The sequence below is a fragment of the Cervus elaphus genome, chromosome 18 (assembly GCF_910594005.1).
Source record: "Cervus elaphus chromosome 18, mCerEla1.1, whole genome shotgun sequence".
In the NCBI taxonomy this organism is placed as follows: Eukaryota; Metazoa; Chordata; class Mammalia; order Artiodactyla; family Cervidae; genus Cervus; species Cervus elaphus.
In genome coordinates, this window is record NC_057832.1 from 108,529,540 (window position 1) to 108,548,385 (window position 18,846).

The window sequence follows — 18,846 nt, forward strand, 5'->3', positions numbered from 1 at the left end:
TCTGTCTCCTCTTTCTCCTCCTGCCTTCAATCTTTCCCAGCATGAGGGTCTTTTCCAGTGAGTCAGCTCTTCGCATCAGGTGGCCAGAATATTGGAGCTTTAGCTTCAGCATCAGTGAATCTTCACAGCTCCACGAGTTAGATAGTATTATCCTCACTCTCCTTCAGGAAGTAATCTGAGCAAACAGCCGACAAGCTGGAGCCGGAATACCACCCAAGGTTTCCCAAATCTGCCCCCAGACTCCAGATTGAGGTCTGCCTGGCCAGGACCGCTGGGTAGTGTCTCTGTCAGCACCGGACCTTCTCCAAGAACAATCATTACTGCTCTCCCGCTTTTTCACCTTCTTTTGAGCTCTTTGAAGAACCACTTCTTGAGGCATTCTTGCTTGTCTATAACCGTTAACAGAGGTACCCCAGACACGGCTTAATCTCAGATAGCAATTAGTCACAGCCTGGCATGCTTAGACAGATCCCAGGACTTCAGCTAGATTTCCTCTCTTTGAATATTTGGACACAATCTTTTCCGCTTCAGTGGGGACTCCCTTAAGCCCCCAGAGTTGGTATAAAAGAAAAAAGTGAAAGTGAAAGTTGCTCAGTCTGTCTGACTCTTGGGGACCCCATGGACTGTAGCCCACCAGGCTTTTCTGTCCATGGAATTCTCCAGGCCAGAATACTGGAGTGGGTAGCTGTTCCCTTCTCCAGGAGATCTTCCCAACCTAGGGATTGAACCCAGGTCTCCCACATTTGCAGGCAGAGTCTTTACCATCTGAACCACCGTATAAAGATTAAAGTGGAAACGTTTGAGCTACAGAGGATGCAGAAAGAAATTTATCTGAATTTCTCTTAATATGAGTAAAGCAAGGGCCTCCAGAAAATGCACCTACCTGTCACCCCCTTCCAACGGAGTTTCCTGCTAACTCAATTGCCCTGGAGACAGAATATCCATTGCAGTTAGCATCAAAAAGCCAGATAGAACCTTCCCTACCCTTCTACTGAAGTCCTAAAAAAGAAACCCTTTTGTTAATTGAGATATATAAAGTGATTTCAGGCAATTCCAGGAGGTTTCCATTACTGAAAGCTTCCCCCCACCAATGCTAAATAAATCTCTTTTCTCTTTTTATTTTTTTTCCTTTCTCTTTTTATTTTTATTTATTTTTTTCCTTTCTCTTTTTAATCTGTCTACTGCCAGTTAATTTGCAAGACCCAATGACTGGATTCAAATTGGAATAGGAAAAAGGTTTTCCTCCCAACACTCCTGAGTGGAACGTCATTGCTCAGACAAGTCATAAAGCTTTTTTTTTAATGACAGAGCTCAGTAGTCAAACTAAAAATTCTTCAAAATGATGAATGGGCGTTCTCAGGTTGGTAATTCATGACTGATGAACAGTGTCTTAGAAATACAGTACTTTTGTATGAAAACCAAGAAAATCTGGGTTCCTTTTAGCTGTTACTTTATAGTTGCCTTTGATTCACTTGGCCTGACTTATGGTCTGACAGGTTCCCACAGACTGGGTTTTCTTTTTTCAAGTTTATATTGGAGTATAGTTGGTTTACAATGTTATACTAGTTTCAGGTGTACACCGAAGTGAATCAGTTTTACATATATCCACTCTTTTTTAGATTCTTTTCCATATAGGCCATTATAGAGTATTAAGTAGAGTTACCTATGCTATACTGTAGGTCTTTATGATGCTTTTGAACTGTGGTGTTGGAGAAGTCCCTTGGACTTCTCAAGTCCCTTGAGAGTCCCTTGGACTGCAAGGAGATCCAACCAGTCCATCTTAAAGGAGATCAGTCCTGGGTGTCACTGGAAGGACTGATACTGAAGCTGAAACTCCGATACTTTGGCCACCTAATGTGAAGAGCTGACTCATTTGAAAAGACCCTGATGCTGGGAGGGAATCGGGGCAGGAGGAGAAGGGGGCGACAGAGGATGAGATGGCTGGGTGGCATCACCAACTCGATGGACATGAGTTTGGGTAAACTCCGGGGGTTGGTGATGGACAGGGAGGCCTGGCGTGCTGCGATTCATGGGGTCGCAAAGAGTCGTTCACGACTGAGCGACTGAACTGAACTGATGTTATATACAGTAGTGTGTATATGTCAATTCCAATCTTCCAATTTATCCCTCCCCCCTTTACCCCCTGATAACTATAAGTTTGTTTTCTACATCAGTAACTCTATTTCTGTTTTGTAGATAAGTTCATTTGTACCTTTTTTTTTTTTTTTAGATTCCACATATAATCATATGGACTGGGCTTTCGATATGAAATCAAATAAATTCACCACAATATCTTCCCTGTGGCTCTCAATTTACTTAGTCACTCTGAATGTTTCAAAGAAGAATCAATTCTGACTCCATGTTGGAACTGATTCTTCGACTTGCTTTTCATTGCTGTTGTGATTCTAATCATACATAATGGCCTGCCTCAATGGACCCTGCCCCTCTGCCTGACTGTTAAACTAAAATGTCTTTGTTCAGCTGATAGATAATCCGACCCTGCCCAACTGTGAAAAGGAGATTAACACATCCCTTCCAAAGGCTGGCCAGTCCCATTCCTGTAGATGTTTTCCAAGACTGATGGTCTTTTTTACTTTACTTCCTCACCACCTCTCCTCCTCTGTTCTGCCTCCTGACTTCAGTTCCTCAATGCTTCACTCTATAGTTCTATAAAAGAACTTGGCATCAAGACCCCAAGAAGAAGGTTATTTTGAGACATTAGTCTGCCATCTTCTCAGCTGGCTTTCAGAATACAGTCATATTCCTTGCCTTAACACCTATCTTTTAGATTCATTGGCCTGTCATGCGAGGAGCAGAGCGAGCTTGGACTCAGTAACATGAACATATAGAAGTTTAAAAAATCATCACTGTAGTCAAGGACCTTATGTTTGGGAAGAGATGAACAAACATTGAAACAAAAGGTAATCCTTGGTTAAATGCTGGGACAGGTATATAGGAGACCGGAGAAGAATAGAGTTTGGTGAGAGTGGTTGGGAGTAGAGATATAAAATTCCCCTCAGTTTGAGGATCTGAGAGACAAATGTAAGGGGCTGTGGAGAGGAAAAAAGCAGAGATTTAGGAAATTTGTGTTGTCACAGATTGGGTTCTCCAGGAAGCAGACACTGTTATGGAGTTAAGAATACAGAAGATTGCTGGGAGGGTAACACCAAAGAAAGTCAAGGGAAGAAGCCAAGATTGGTCTATGGGAGCCATCAGGTTTCATTGTAGACATCACCAAGTCTCTGCCAGTCCAACTTGAGCAGGAGACTAGGCTCAGGCAGGTAGCCTAGGCCCTCATACCACTGTCCCAGATGGCCATTGGCAGAGGCCACTGGAGAAGTGTGTGACTTCAGCTCAGCTGCTGAGGTGAAGCCTGAAAGAGTGCAAGCTGGGTGCTCTCAGCTAAACACATTCCTTGCAGCCAGGGAGCAAGTCCTGGCTTGAAGGGACATCTGAGTGATGCCATGTCCACACTTTGTGACATGTGGATCTTGTTTCTCCACCTGTAGTCAGGGAACAGCTTCTTCAGGGCTCACTGGGCCACTCTTCCTGAAAAGAAACTTAGAAGAGGAAAGTTAATGAAGTGAAGGGCTTCCGTGGCACGTCAGATGGTAAAGAATCTGCCAGCAGTGCAGGAGACCTGGGTTGGATCCCTGAGTTGGGATGATCCCCTGGAAAAGGGCTTGGGCCCACTCCAGCATTCTTGCCTGGAGAATTCAGTGGACAGAGGAGCCTGGTGGGCTACAAGTCCACAGGGAGGCAAAGAGTCAGACAGGACTAAAGTGACTGAGCACACACAATAGCTTCTGCCACTGCAGCTGGTTGTAGAAACCACAACTGGCCCTCATCATGTCCCTCCACCACCATCCATTTCTTTTTCTTTTTACTTATTTTAATTTACAATATTGTGTTATTTCTAAGTGTACAGCAAAGTGATTTGGTTATACATATGTATATATCTATATTCTTTTTTGATTCTGTTATTATTTATTACAAGATATAAAATATAGTTTCCTGTGCTGTGCAGTAAATCCTTGTTGTTTATTTTACATACAGTAGTGTACATCTGTTAATCTCATACTCTCCATTTATCCCTCCCTCCCTTCCCCATGAGTAACCATAAGTTTATTTTCTATGTCTGTGAGTATGTTTCTGTTTTGTAAGTAAGATCATTTGTACTCTTTTTTAGATTCCACATGTAAGTGATATTATATAGTATTTGTCTTTCTCTGACTTACTTAGTATGATAATGTCTAGGTCCATTCATGTTGCTGCAAATGGGTTTATTTCATTTTTTTATTCCATTGTATGTCCGACATCTACTTTATCCATTCATTTGTTGATGGACACTTTTCCCCACACCCTGCCCAGCATTTGTAGACTTTTTGATGATTATCCGTTTCCAATTCCCCTCACAGTAGTCCACCAGGGTGGGTACCCCAAACCCTCATTCCTAAGAGGTCCGAACACCTTCACAGACCACTGTTGCTGCTCTTTTCTTGTCCATTCTCTGTCACAGTTGGGCAAAAGGTACCAGCTGACACCCAAATAGGTCACTGGAGTGCACTCAGATTCCTCCCTCCCCCTTCTAAGAATAGCCCTACTTCCTTCTGCTATCTCTGATAAGACAGTCATTTCTTATCTTACTTCTGGTCTCTCACCATCAGGAGGTCTAAGTGTCTGGTGGTAGCCATAGTGTACAATCCAGTGGGACATCTGCTGTATCCTCAGGTAAGAATGTGCCCCTTTTGGGGACCAAGACCTCTAATTTTGCAGAGCCTGGATTTGTGAGGAACAGTGGAAGACCAGTGGGTTTGTAGAAGACCTAAACTTGACACCCCCAAAATATCTCCTTAGTATGAGGATCATTTCCAGCTGAACGTAATTAAGATCCAAAAGACTCAGGAAGAAACTCTGACCTTCCCACAACTGGCTAAAAAAATTTCAGTTGAGGGTATGTTCTGGAATAGAGCTATCACCAGAGGTCCCTGTAAAGAATCCAGGCTGTGGGTGGTGGGGGAACTCTAAACAGGGCCTAGAGATCAGAGTCCATTCTGTGACCCTTTGTCTCTGTGTGACCCAGCAAACATTTATTTACCAAATATTTGTCTTTCCATCTCCATGTGAATTGCCTTCCTCCCCTTTGAAGCTCCAAACCACCACCCTCAACATCCTCTTTTATCTTAAGCTAAAGATGGTATTTGAGGTGAGGGATTCAGCTATTTGGAGGAGTTACTTAGTGTTCCCAAGTCTCTTTCAAGGCATCTTCCATATATGCATGCGTGCTAAGTCACTTACTCGTGTCCAACTCTGTGTGACCCCATGGACTGCAGCCCAGCAGGCTCCTCTGTCCGTGGGATTCTCCAGGCAACAATACTGGAAGTGGGTTACTGTACCCTCCTCCAAGGGATCTTCCCAACCCAGGGATCGAACCCAAGTCTCTTATGTCTCCTACATTGGCAGGCATGTCCTTTACCAGTAGCACCACCTGGGAAGCCTAAATCCAAAATATCCATGTTATTAAACTTTGCTTAATTTTCTTGGGAGCTTCCATGACGGTCCAGTAGTTAAGACTTTGCCTTCCAATGCAGGTGATGTGGGTTCAATCCCTGGTCCAGAAGCTAAGATCCCACATGCCTTGTAGCCAACAAATGAAAATGTAAAAAGAGAAGCTATATTGTAGCAAATTCAACAAAGACTTAAAACAAGCAAAAAAGCTCAATCAGTTCAGTTCAGTCCCTCAGTCACATCCCACTCTTTGCAGCCCCATGGACTACAGCACTCCAGGCCTCCCTGTCCATCACAACCTCCTGAAGTTTACTCAAACTCATGTCCATTGAATCAGTGATGCCATCCAACCATCTCATCCTCTGTCATACCCTTCTCCTCCTGCCCTTAATCTTTCCCAGCATCAGGGTCTTTTCAAATAAGCCAGCTCTTCACATTAGGTGGCCAAAGTATTGGAGTTTCAGCTTCAACATCTGTCCTTCCAATGAACATTCAGGACTGATCTCCTTTAGGATGGACTGGTTGGATCTCCTTGTAGTCCAAGGGACTCTCAAGAGTCTTCTCCAACACCACAGTTCAAAAGCATCAATTCTTTGCTTCTCAGCTTTATTTATAGTCCAACTCTCACATCCATACATGACTACTGGAAAAACCATAGCTTTGACTAGATGGAACTTTGTTGGCAAAGTAATGTCTATGCTTTTTAATAGGAGCAAGCACCTTTTAATTTCATGGCTGCAGTCACCATCTGCAATGATTTTGGAGCCCCAAAAAATAAAATCTGCCACTGTTTCCATTGTTTCCCCATCTGTTTGCCATGAAGTGATGGGACCAGATGCCATGATCTTAGTTTTCTGAATGTGGAGCTTTAAGCCAACTTTTTCACTCTCCTCCTTCACTTTGATCGAGAGACTCTTTAGTTCCTCTTCACTTTCTGCCATAAGGGTGGTGTCATCTGCATATCTGAGGTTATTAATATTTCTCCCGGCAATCTTGATTCCAGCTTGTGCTTCTTCCAGCCCAGCGTTTCTCATGATGTACTCTGCATATAAGTTAAATAAGCAGGGTGACAATATACAGCCTTGATGTACTCCTTTTCCTATTTGGAACTAGTCTGCTGTTCCATGTTCAGTTCTAACTGTTGCTTCCTGACCTGCATACAGATTTCTCAAGAGTCAGGTCAGGTGGTCTGGTATTCCCATCTTTTTTGGAATTTTCCACAGTTTACTGTGATCTGCACAATCAAAGGCGTTGGTATAGTCAATAAAGCAGAAATAGATGTTTTTCTGGAACTCTCTTGCTTTTTCAATGATCCAACAGATGTTGGCAATTTGATCTCTGGTTCCTCTGCCTTTTCTAAAACCAGCTTGAACATCTGGAAGTTCACAGTTCATGTATGGTTGAAGCCTGGCTTGGAGAATTTTGAGCATTACTTTACTAGTGTGTGAAATGAGTGCAATTGTGCAATAGTTTGAGCATTCTTTGGCATTGCCTTTCTTAGGGATTGGAATTAAAACTGACCTTTTCCAGTCCTGTGGCCACTGCTGAGTCTTCCAAATTTGCTGGCATATTATTGAGTGCAGCACTTTCACAGCATCATCTTTTAGGATTTGAAATAGCTCAACTGGAATTCCATCACTTCCACTAGCTTTGTTCGTAGTGATGCTTCCTAAGGCCCACTTGGCTTTGCATTCCAGGATGTCTGGCTCTAGGTGAGTGATCACACCATCATGATTATCTGGGTCATGAAGATCCCTTTTGTACAGTTCCTCTGTGTATTCTTGCCACCTCTTCTTAATATCTTCTGCTTCTGTTAGTTCCATACCATTTCTGTCCTTTATTGAGCCCATTTTTGCATGAAATGTTCCCTGGTATCTCTAATTTTCTTGAAGAGATCTCTAGTCTTTCCCATTCTATTGTTTTCCTCTGTTTGTTTGCATTGAGGAAGGCTTTCTTATCTCTCCTTGCTATTCTTTGGAACTCTGCATTCAACTGGGAATATCTTTCCTTTTCTGCTCTGCTTTTCACTTCTCTTCTTTTCACAGTTATTTGTAGATCCTCCTCAGACAGCCATTTTGCTTTTTTGCATTTCTTTTTCTTGGGGATGGTCTTGATCCCTGTCTCCTGTACAATGTCATGAACCTCCGTCCGTAGTTCTTCAGGCACTCTCTCTATCAGATTTAGTCCCTTAAATCTGTTTCTCACTTCCACTGTATAATCGTAAGAGATATAATTTAGGTCATACCTGAATGGTCTAGTGGTTTTCCTTACTTTCTTCAATTTAAGTCTGAATTTGGCAATAAAGAGTTCATGATCTGAGCCACAGTCAGCTCCTGGTCTTGTTTTTGCTGACTGTATAGAACTTCATCTTTGGCTGCAAAGGATATAATCAATCTTATTTCGGTGTTGACCATCTGGTGATGTCCATGTGTAGAGTCTTCCTTGTGTTGTTGGAAGAGGGTGTTTGCTATGACCAGTGCATTTTCTTGGCAAAACTCTATTAGCCTTTGCCCTGCTTCATTCTGTACTCCAAGGCCAAATTTGCCTGTTACTCCAAGTTATATATATATATATATACATATATATGTATATGTATATAAATTTTTACTTAATTTTCTCATGAATTTTTCTCATGTCAGTTTAATTATTAGACCAACCAAAAGACCCTAGAAGGGGAGGGGAAAGTTTCTTCCTCCCGAGTGAGTCACTGGGATGATACTAACTGGGGTCACTCACACTTCCACCCATTGTGAAAGATACAAGTATTCTTTCTATGGTGGACGCAGCACCATGCTATGTTATCTGATCGAAGGTGTATGCTTTGATGTCCTGGAGGAAATGTCATCATGATACGGTGCAGAGCTCTATGGGGCTCCAGTGCACAAGGACTTTAAGCCCCTGTTTCTTTGATTATAGGAAACAGCCTTCAGTCAGCCTCCATGACCTTCCCTGAGCTCCAATGGGCAGATTCAAGCCATTGTTAATTAGGGAAGGAAGGGAATGGGAGACCAAGGAGAAGCAAACAGTCACAAGCAGCCTTGGAGCAAAGTCCTATTTCCCCATCAAAGGATACACACAAAAATATCTGAGCTATTTTGCAAATACTGAAACCCCCTCCAGGTGGGAGAAGTTAATGATTCATGATGGTATGGCGCCCACAAGCATATAGACCCAGACTAGTCGGACCTGAAGGTTGACAATGTGGACTCACCTCACCACCAACTCATCAGAAGAAAGTCCACCAGCTGATCATGCCCTCTGTGAACAATTGCTAGAAAACTTGTACTATCTTCCCCAAGTTGAGACACTTCTTGAGGGCATTAGTTCCTCTTTGCCTGGCAAAGCAATAAAGCTATCCTTTTCTGCATCACCCAAAACTCTGTCTCCGAGATTTGATTCAGCACCAGTATGCCAAACATCTGAGCTTTTGGCATCAATCACTGCAGTGTATCACCTCCATGATGGAGCTTCTGCTGCATCTCTAACTTGCTATTCCAATATTTCATGTATATCCAGCTGCTTTGAGGTTACACAGTGATGTGACCCGTAGATCCCATGTTCATAGGCCCCTCCTTCTACTTCTTGTGATGAAAAGAGTTTTCTGGTCAGATACTGTGTTCTGTGGGATTCCATGTCTGTGGATTAAGCACCCAGAGAATGGCACTACTGAAGTCCTGCTGGCAGGAAAGGCAACCCCCATACCTGGAATCAGTGTCTGTTCCTGAGAGAGCAAACTTCTGGTCCTTCCAGAGAAAAAGAGATCACAGTGCAGTCAACTGGTCACCAGGTATCCCATTGGTTTCCTTAAGGAGTAGAATTTAGCCTCAGTCTTGATGGCCAACAGATTGGACATCTGGCAGTGGCAGTAGCTATATTCGGTACCCATCATTCAGCAGTGGTGGGAGAGTGGCTCTGAGAAAGCTGGCCAAGTTATTTTGTCTTCTTGGCACATCTTTTGGGATAGATATTTACAAATGGGCTTAACATGGGATACGAACAACTTCCCATGTTGTGTCCACTCCTTTACGTCCATCCACAAGCCTCTGCACCAGCTCTTGTCTCTCAATTTTACAATCTTTTTCTCTCAGGTCCTCCACCCACCAGCCAGGCCACACATCACTGTCCATGAGTCCATACGTGTTCAAACCTTAGGCCATTGTCTTTACACACAACTCAGATGACCAGGCGCACATCTCAGGGTTCCTCCTATTGGAGAGATTTTCTGTCACCACCATCTTTCAAGGGCCCCCCGAGTGTGACTGTAACGCAGCTGCTTTCCATGTTCAGCTTGTACCCACATGTTGAGGTGACTCATACTCCCAGCTTGGAATTTTTCTTCTTTATTGGTTATATGGGAGCCCTCTCACATGGCCATAGGTAAAAGCTGGTGTATCTAGGGGGGCGGTGGTGCTGGTGCAAGTGTAATGAGTGATATAGAGATCTGGGTTACTTGTTCATACAGCTTCCTTGGAGGTGTAAGTGTTAGTCGCTCAGTCGTGTCCGACTCTTCGTGACCCCCTGAACTGTCTCCTGACTGGCTCCTCTGGCCATAAGATTTCCCAGTCAAGAATATTGGAGCGGGCTGCCATTCCCCTCTCCAGGGGATCTTCCTGACCCAGGGATCGAACCCAGGGTCTCCTGCATTGTGGGCAGATTCTTTACCACCTGAGCCACCTGGGACAGCTTCTTTCTACCCCCTTAAATCCTACATCCTGAGAGAGTGCTCCTCTGTCAATAAAGTCTGTATACAGTTTTATATTCCAGCTTACTTGATGGAGGCGATTTCTCAGATTGGTCGGGTTAGAAATCAAAATACATTACTCATTTTAGAGGATTGATAAGGAGAGGAGAAGGGAGGAGAGGAATTATTTGGGTAGCCAGGGAGATTTTTTTTTTTTTTTGACTGAACTCAGTCTTCAGTGCTTCTCACAGGCTTTCTCTAGTTGCAGTGAGTGGGGGATACTCTCCAGTTGTGGTGTGTGGGCTTCTTATTGCAGGGGCTTCTCTCCTTGCAGAGCACAGGCTCTAGGTGTGCAGACTCAGAAGCTGTGGTGCATAGGCTGGCTTAGTTGCCCCAAGGCACGTGGAATCTTCCTGGACCAGGGATCAAACCTGTGTCCCCTGCATTGGTAGGCAGATTCCTAACCACTGGACCACCAGGGAAATCCCTACAGAGACTTCTTGTTTGCTTGTTTACATATTGCTGTTATTTTACTGGCAGATCTGGGGTGAGGGTGAAAATTTCAAAGAAATACATCTGGGGAGGGAGCAAAGCTACAGTTGCTCTGACACATTAACAAGAAATCAGGCTACGTGAGTCAGTTGAACCACCAATCGGGGAGGGAAGCAAAACATACACCAGGCAGTGATGAGTCAGCTATGCCAAGTCATAGAAATGTAAAGTACATAGACCTTGGAGGATTGAGTCACGTGCCATGTTCAAAGTCCATGGCAAACAGGTGTTCTCCAGGAGATATGGGAGTCAGAGGAGGCGTTAGTCAGCTAGACAGGGGAAGGCAGAGGGGATTTCCTTGGGTTGAACCTGCAGCAGCAAGGACCTGGGAAGGGATGAAGCTGGCATAAACAGATGGAGGGGTGACTTCAGAGTAAGAAGGGTCATTTCTCTCTCTGAGAATGAATTTCTAGGCTTTGCTTTGGTGGTGTTAAAATGAGGAACTTCAGGCTGCAAATCTTGTTGTTAAGACTGGTTTGAAAGCACAGGCAACAGGCATTTAGACAAGGGCCTGATGTGACAGCCAGATAGTCCCCAGGGAATCTCAACTCCTGATATTTGCACCCTCCCACACCGTATAGGACTCATCTGCATAATTCATCAGTGGGTTAGGACAGTAATGACGGTGTGAGTTTCAAAGCTATGTCGTAAAAAGCATTGTGACTTCCTGATTCACTCTTAGCACTTGCTATAGGGAAGCCAGGTGATACATCAAGAGGACCCTCATGTGGAGAGGTCCATATGACAGGAAACAAAGGCCTTCTGTCCACAGCCAGCACTAACTTGCCAGGCATGTGGATAAGCCCCATAGAATGGGACCCTTCAACTCCAGCCAAGTGGTTCAATGACTAGAGCCCCCAACTAACAGCTTGGCTTGAACCTGAGCAGACGCTGGGCCAGAACCACCCAGCTGAGTTACTTAGCAGTGCAGGAGCTACAAGGTAACTACGGGAGATAAGAATATTGATTGCTTTAAGCTATTAAGTTTGGGGGAAAATTGTTATGCAGCCATGGATAATTAATATAATATACCCAAACATACAAAGTAACAAAGGTCCAAAACAGAAAGCAGTGTGGACTGTGGAAGGCATCCGGGGCGATCATCAGATCCAGAGGAGGAATGAAAGAACAGATCATTGAAGAGCAGATGACAGGGAGTGGGAGTAACAACAGGTTATCAGGTTGTGTGTGGCTGGGAAGAGACAACTGGGAACTTGTGATTTCTAAGAACATTCTATGGAAGGTCAAGGCAGAACTGGGCAAGGCGGGCTGACAGCCCAACCGGCTCTGTGGGTGACCCTTCACAGCCGGGGCCTCTTTCTTGAGTGCTAATCCACTTGGGATAAAATAGGGCTGGAGCGGTACCCTGAACCCTATGGTATCGGGTGGGATGCTGATAAGACCACCAGGCCCTAAGCATTTGCTGTGTTAAGTACTTTAATGAATATGACATAGTCGTACTGTGGGATATTATTCAGCCACCAAAAGGAATGGACTATAATATGCCCTGTAACATGATTGAGACTGGAAAACATGACTCGAGTGAAAGAAGCCAAAGATAAAGGGTCATACACTGTATGATTCCATTTATATGAAATGTCCAGAGTCAGAAAATAGGTAAATGGTTGCCAGGGGCATAGGATAAGAGTGAATGTGGAGTGACCACTAATGGTTACAGGGGCATTTCTCTCAGAGGTAATGAAAATGTTTTAAATTAGATAATAGTTACGTACATTCTTGCAAACACACCAAAACCCCATTAAATTGTACACTTAAAAATAGTGAATTTTATGGCATGAAAATTATATTCCAGTAAGAAAATAATATGAAGATGGAGGCACATATAATAGCACTGACCATGAACCGGACGTGGAACAAAAGACTGGTTCCAAATAGGAAAAGGAGTACGTCAAGGCTGTATATTGTCACCCTGCTTATTTTTATACGCAGAGTACATCATGAGAAATGCAGGCTGGATGAAGCACATAGTGGAATCAAGATTTCCAGGAGAAATATTAATAATCTCAGATATGCAGATGACACCACCCTTATGGCAGAAAGTGAAGAAGAACTAAAGAGCCTCATGATGAAGGTTAAAGAGGAGAGTGAAAAAGTTGGCTTAAAGCTCAACATTCAGAAAACTAAGATCATGGCATGCAGTCCCATCACTTCACAGCAAATAGATGGAGAAACAGTGGAAACAGTGTCAGATTTTTTTCGGGGGGGGGGGCTCCAAAATCACTGCAGATGTTGAACACAGCCATGAAATTAAAAGACGCTTGCTCCTTGGAAGAAATGTTATGACCAACCTAGACAGCATATTAAAAAGCAGAGACATTACTTTGCCAACAAAGGTCCATCTAGTCAAAGCTATGGTTTTTCCAGTAGTCATATATGGATGTGAGAGTGGGACTATAAAGAAAGCTGAGCACCAAAGAATTGATGCTTTTGAACTGTGGTGTTGGAGAAGACTCTTGAGTGTCCCTTGGACGGCAAGGAGATCTAACCAGTCCATCCTAAAGGAAATCAGTCCTGAATATTCATTCGAAGGACTGATGTTGAAACTGAAACTCCAATACTTTGGCCACCTGATTGGAAGAACTGACTCATTTGAAAAGACCCTGATGCTGGGAAAGATTGAAGGCGGGAGAAGGGGATGACAAAGGATGAGATGGTTGGATGGCATCACCGACTTGATGGACATGAGTTTGAGCAAGCTCTGGGAGTTGGTGATGGACAGGGAAGCCTGGCATGCTGCAGTCCGTGGGGTCGCAAAGAGTCAGACATGACTGAGCGACTGAACTGAACTGTGTGCACAGCACTATTCTAAATGCTTTCTGTATGTAATTTAACTTTCACAACCAATGGACCTAGGAGGTAAGAACTATTAATATTATTATGATTTTCCATTTACGAGTGAGAAAACTGAAGCCCAGAGAGGTTAAGTGATTTGCCCAGGTCACACAGCTAAAGTAAGCTCTGGAGCCAAGAACTAAATGTAGGCAGTCTACCTCCTGACAGACAACCATTACATCGCCTTTCTCAGGTGAATTTTAAGCAAATCAGCAAGGCGGGTTTTAGTGTAGTGTATTTACAGAGGATAAAATTCAGAGAGGTTAAGTGAACTGCTCAGGGTCCACAGGTAGGAAGCAGGGAAGGCAATATTCAAATCCAAGTCTTGCTGACTTCAGAGCACAAGCGTCTATGTCACCTTCACTTCTTGCTAGGAGCTGCCTTCAGCACTAGGTGCTAAGTCGCTTCCGCCATGTCTGACTCTTTGTGACCCCCTGGACTGTAGCCTGCCCCCCTCCTATGTCCATTGGATTCTCCAGGCAAGAATACTTGAGTGGGTTGCCATTTCCTTCTCCAGAGGATCTTCCTGACCCAGGGATCGAACCCACGTCTCCTGCATTTCCTGCATTTGTAGGTGGATTCTTTACCACTAGCATCACCTGGGAAGGCCAGCCCTCAGCAGTAGGGAATGAACTAAAATGGACCATCTGAAGAGGATCCCACATCTCAGCAGCTGGCCAACACAAGAAGTACCTTCTCTAAGGATCATGGAACTGCAATACCTGGTATTTTTCCTTTGTACACATGATGATGTCTATATGGCTTTCTGATTTTCCAGTTATCACTTCACCAAATAAGGATTAATTAGCAATCAGAAGCTGAAAATCAGCTTGCCCAGTATCATCACATAGATTTAGTTTTAACTAGTATAAATGCAACTTACTTTTTATATTGAAATAAATATTGATTTCTATGTCTTTAATTCATTTCAGTTAAAAATTTAGCCATACAGAAAATTTTGGGAGTTTTCAAATGTCTTTTTTATTTTTGGATTATGGAAAATTTCCATATAAAAATAGAATAGTATAATAAACACTCATTACTCATCACCCAGCTTCAACAATCATAGATTTTAAAAAATATTTATTTATTTGTTTGGCTGTGCGGGGTCTTAGTTGCAGCAAACTGGATCTAGTTCCCTTACCAGGGATCAAATCTGGGTCCCCTACATTAGGAGTGGGGAGTCTTAGCCACCGGACCACCAGGGAAGTCCCACCTATAGATTTTTTATAACTAGTTTTCCAGTTTATTAGTAGCTCAGCCATGATTACATTATCCTTAGTACTAGTTGAATAAATCACTTTTTAAAAGACAAAATGTTAACAAGTGTTAATAAGTGGTTATAGATCATTTATACTTTCTTCATTTTAAGTCTTAGCATCTTCACCACATGGTGAATATGTAGTACTTTTGTGATAAGGAAAAATGTTACTTTTTACAAGTCCTCAGATATTGCTGCTCTATTGCAACTGCAGTAAAGTTGCAAATTCCAACTTTGCCTCTTAACCACGTAACCAGTTTTCATGTATCTATGTTATTAAGTGTTTCACAACACCCTAGATTCTTAGAGCTATATCTGGGAATAACAGATTCTTCTCAACTACACTCAACTGCCATATTCTGACCTTCATAATTACAGGCAGAAGAAAGACAGAACGCTGTACTCAGTCACGTCCAATCCTTTTCAACCCCATGCAGCCGCAGAAGGTGGGCCCCATGTAGCCCACTAGCCTCCTCCATCCACAGGATTTTTCAGGCCAGAATACTGGAGTGGGTAGCCATGTCCTGCTCCAGGGGATCTTCCCAACCCAGGGATCAAACCCAGGTCTCCTGCATTGCAGGCAGATTCTTTACCAACTGAGCCACCAGGGAAGCCCTCATCATTACAGCTACAGTTCAAACAGCCCCTAAAGGAATTTACAGGTTGAAAGCAGTATCACAAACTGCTGGGGATCATTTCAATGGATTTAGCAAAATCAACAGGGTTGTTTACAGTGTAATCAGCAACACTGCCCTTAGACCTTGGCGAGCAGAGCCCCTGCCCTGGGCTCCATGCCCTGACTGCACCCTGCCCCAGGTGTGAAGAGGCCATGCTTGTGGCTTAGGGGTTCCTGCAGCACTCTCACCATGCTGTGGTGCCCAATCCTCTGCCCATAACCCCCCAAGCCTGTTTCCACGCCTGAGCAAGTCTCCTCCCTTTAGATCTGTCAGGATGATTGCTCATTAGAGAGTGGGTGATTATGCTTGCACTGCCAGGCAGGGTGTCCACGCTTGTGCACAGAGCCCCTTGTGGGGCAGGATGGAGCCTGGGCTGAGAAGGGAAGGGCTGAGTGATGGCTGGGGCCAGCCCTCTGCATGCTGTCACCTCCCCCCACAGGATTCCAGGAAGTCTGAGAATTCTACATTGGAACGTGACCCTGTTCATCATGGTGTATCTGTCAAGGTAGGAGGATAAAATATTTTAACAGTTTGCTAGGATGATTTTAAGTTTTTCAGTATTTAGACATAAGCTATGTGGACCTCTGTATGGCTTCATTTTTATGAAGTGTCCAGAATAGTCAAATCCATAGACAGATGTGTTAGTGGATGCCAAAGGCTGGGGGAAGAAGGGGAAACTATGCATATGCCTGTTGTATGTGTCTTTATCCATGCTTGTGTGTGTGTGCCATGCTTAGTCTGGAGAAGGAAATGGCAACCCACTCCAGTGTTCTTGTCTGGAGAATCCCAGGGACAGAGGAGCCTGGTGGGCTGCCACCTGTGGGGTTGCACAGGGTCGGACACGACTGATGCGACTTAGCAGCAGCAGCAGCAGCACCCGCGCTTAGTCACTCAGTCATTTCTGACTCTTCGCAACACCGTGGACTATAGTGCTCCAGGGTCCTCTGTCCATGGGGATTCTCCAGGCAACTATACTGGAGTGGGTTGCCAAGCCCTCCTCCAGGGGATCTTCCCAAACCAGGGATCGAATCCAGGTCTCCCACCTTGCAGGCGGATTCTTTACCATCTGAGCCACCAGGGAAGCCCATGAATACTGGAATGGGTAACCTATCCCTTCTCCAGGGGAATCTTCCTGACCAAGGAATCGAACTGGGCTCTCCTGCATTGCAGGTGGATTCCTGGGAAGCCCCGTTTGTGTGTATACAAAGCTGTATATATCAAGGAATGAAGACAAGTAGACACTCATTTACTCTACAAGTGTTTGGCGATGGGATGGGGGGTAAGAACTGGAGCACAATGAGGATGAAGAAGAATCTAGGATATCATACCTTCCTTCTGTAAGCTTATGGTACACCCGAGTCTTTAAATAGGCTAGTTTATTCAAGGGGGGTATGTAATGTAATTCAACTATAACACAACAGTCTATACACTTGGGAGAATTACTTCACTTCTCCAGATGTTAGTTCCCTAGTCTGTTAATTCTGAGGGTTGGACTAGATGTCCTTTAAAGGTCCCTTCCAGCTCTAATATTCCATGATTTAGTGATTTTAGATTACCCTTGCAGCTGTGTTTACTGGATTTGTTCCTGGTGAATATGAGGTTCTTGCCTCATCATCAAAGAATTTGGAGATGAAATGATAGGTAAGAAGTGGATATATTTAGAGAGAAACACACTCCACAGACAGATTATGGGCCCCCAGAAGGTGGGAGAGAGCTTCGATATATGGCATGGTTAGTTTTAATGAGTTGGATAATTTCATAGGTTAATGAGTGGGAGGTTTATTTCAATTATTTTGGGGGAGGGACAGGGACTTCCTGGAATTGAGTTACCACCCACTTTTTAGCCTTTTATGGTCAGCCTCAGAACTGTCATGGCACTAGTGGGTGTGTCATTTAGCTTATGTTAATATAATAGGACACAACTTAGCAACTAAACAACAACAACAGCGTATTACAGGAGCAAATGATGAGGTTCAAAAGTCTACTGGAAGTCAACTATTTCATCATCTTGGATCCAGTTGGTTCTAACCAGACTTTGTCATGTCCTATGGCTATATCATTCTTTTAAAGGTTGTGCCCTGCCCCCTTCCCTCCTATTTCAGGTTCAGGAGTAAGATAAATTAAGTCACCCAAACAACACATATTATAGTTTCTTACTGTGTGTGGGTGTCATAAGACAAAGCAACAAGGCCAGTTAAGAATCATGGGATTGAGGAGTCATAAAACATGTCATGAGCCAATTGTGTAAGAAGTTCAAATCACTCAGCTTATTGCACTCAATAAACTCAAATTAGTCACACCCAATAGTAAAGAAAATACAGGATTTAAGGAACCACTCTGGAGAGGCGTCAGGGACAGGAGGCATTCTCAATGCAGATGGCAGGCACAGGTTCTGCATGTCGGCATGGCAACCAGTGTGGCACTGGCTTTTCTCAGCAGTTCTTTCTACTCCGGCAGCTTCTGACACGGGCAGTCTCCACCTTAATGTGTGTGCTCCACTGAGACCCTTCTCCAGCAAATGTGTTCAGTCAGTTCAGTTGCTCAGTCGTGTCTGACTCTTTGTGGCCCCATGGACTATAGCACACCAGGCTTCCCTGTCCTTGACCAACTCCCAGAGCCTTCTCAAACTCATGTCCATTGAGTCAGTGATGTTATCCAACCATCTCATCCTCTGCTTCCCCCTTCTCCTCCTGCCTTCAATCTTTCCCAGCATCAGGGTCTTTTCCAATGAGTCAGTTCTTCACATCAGGTGGCCAAAGTATTGGAGCTTCAGCTTCAGCATCAGTGCTTCCAATGAATATTCAGGGTTGGAATCCTTTTAGGAGTGACTGGTTGGATCTCCTTGCAGTCCAAGGGACTCTTAAGAGTCTTCTTCAACACCACAGTTCAAAAGCATCAGTTCTTTGGCGCTCAGCTTTATGTGTTCAGACCCTATCTTTTGTAAGGTACAGTCCTTTGGGTGCAACAGTTACAATCCCGGCTACAAGGAGCCTTACCTCTAGACAAAAAAATGTTGTCTTCTATTTCAGTAAACAGAGTGCTGTCTGCCATCAAACCAACAGTCACTGCAGCTGTCTTGACAGTGCCTCTTAAAGTGGAATTCAGAATGGAGAAAAAGAGGACACTGGCCCTGGATAGTTAAGATGCATATCAAAGGAATAATTTCAATGAGCCCAGTCACTTCCATTTTCCCATACATAAAAAAGCACTGAAGTCCTTAAGATGTTGGGTATTTTTTTTTTTTTTTTTTTGTAATTAACAGTAGTCTTTTGAAGTTTGACTACTTCTGTTCTCCAACAAAAACCCCTATATAC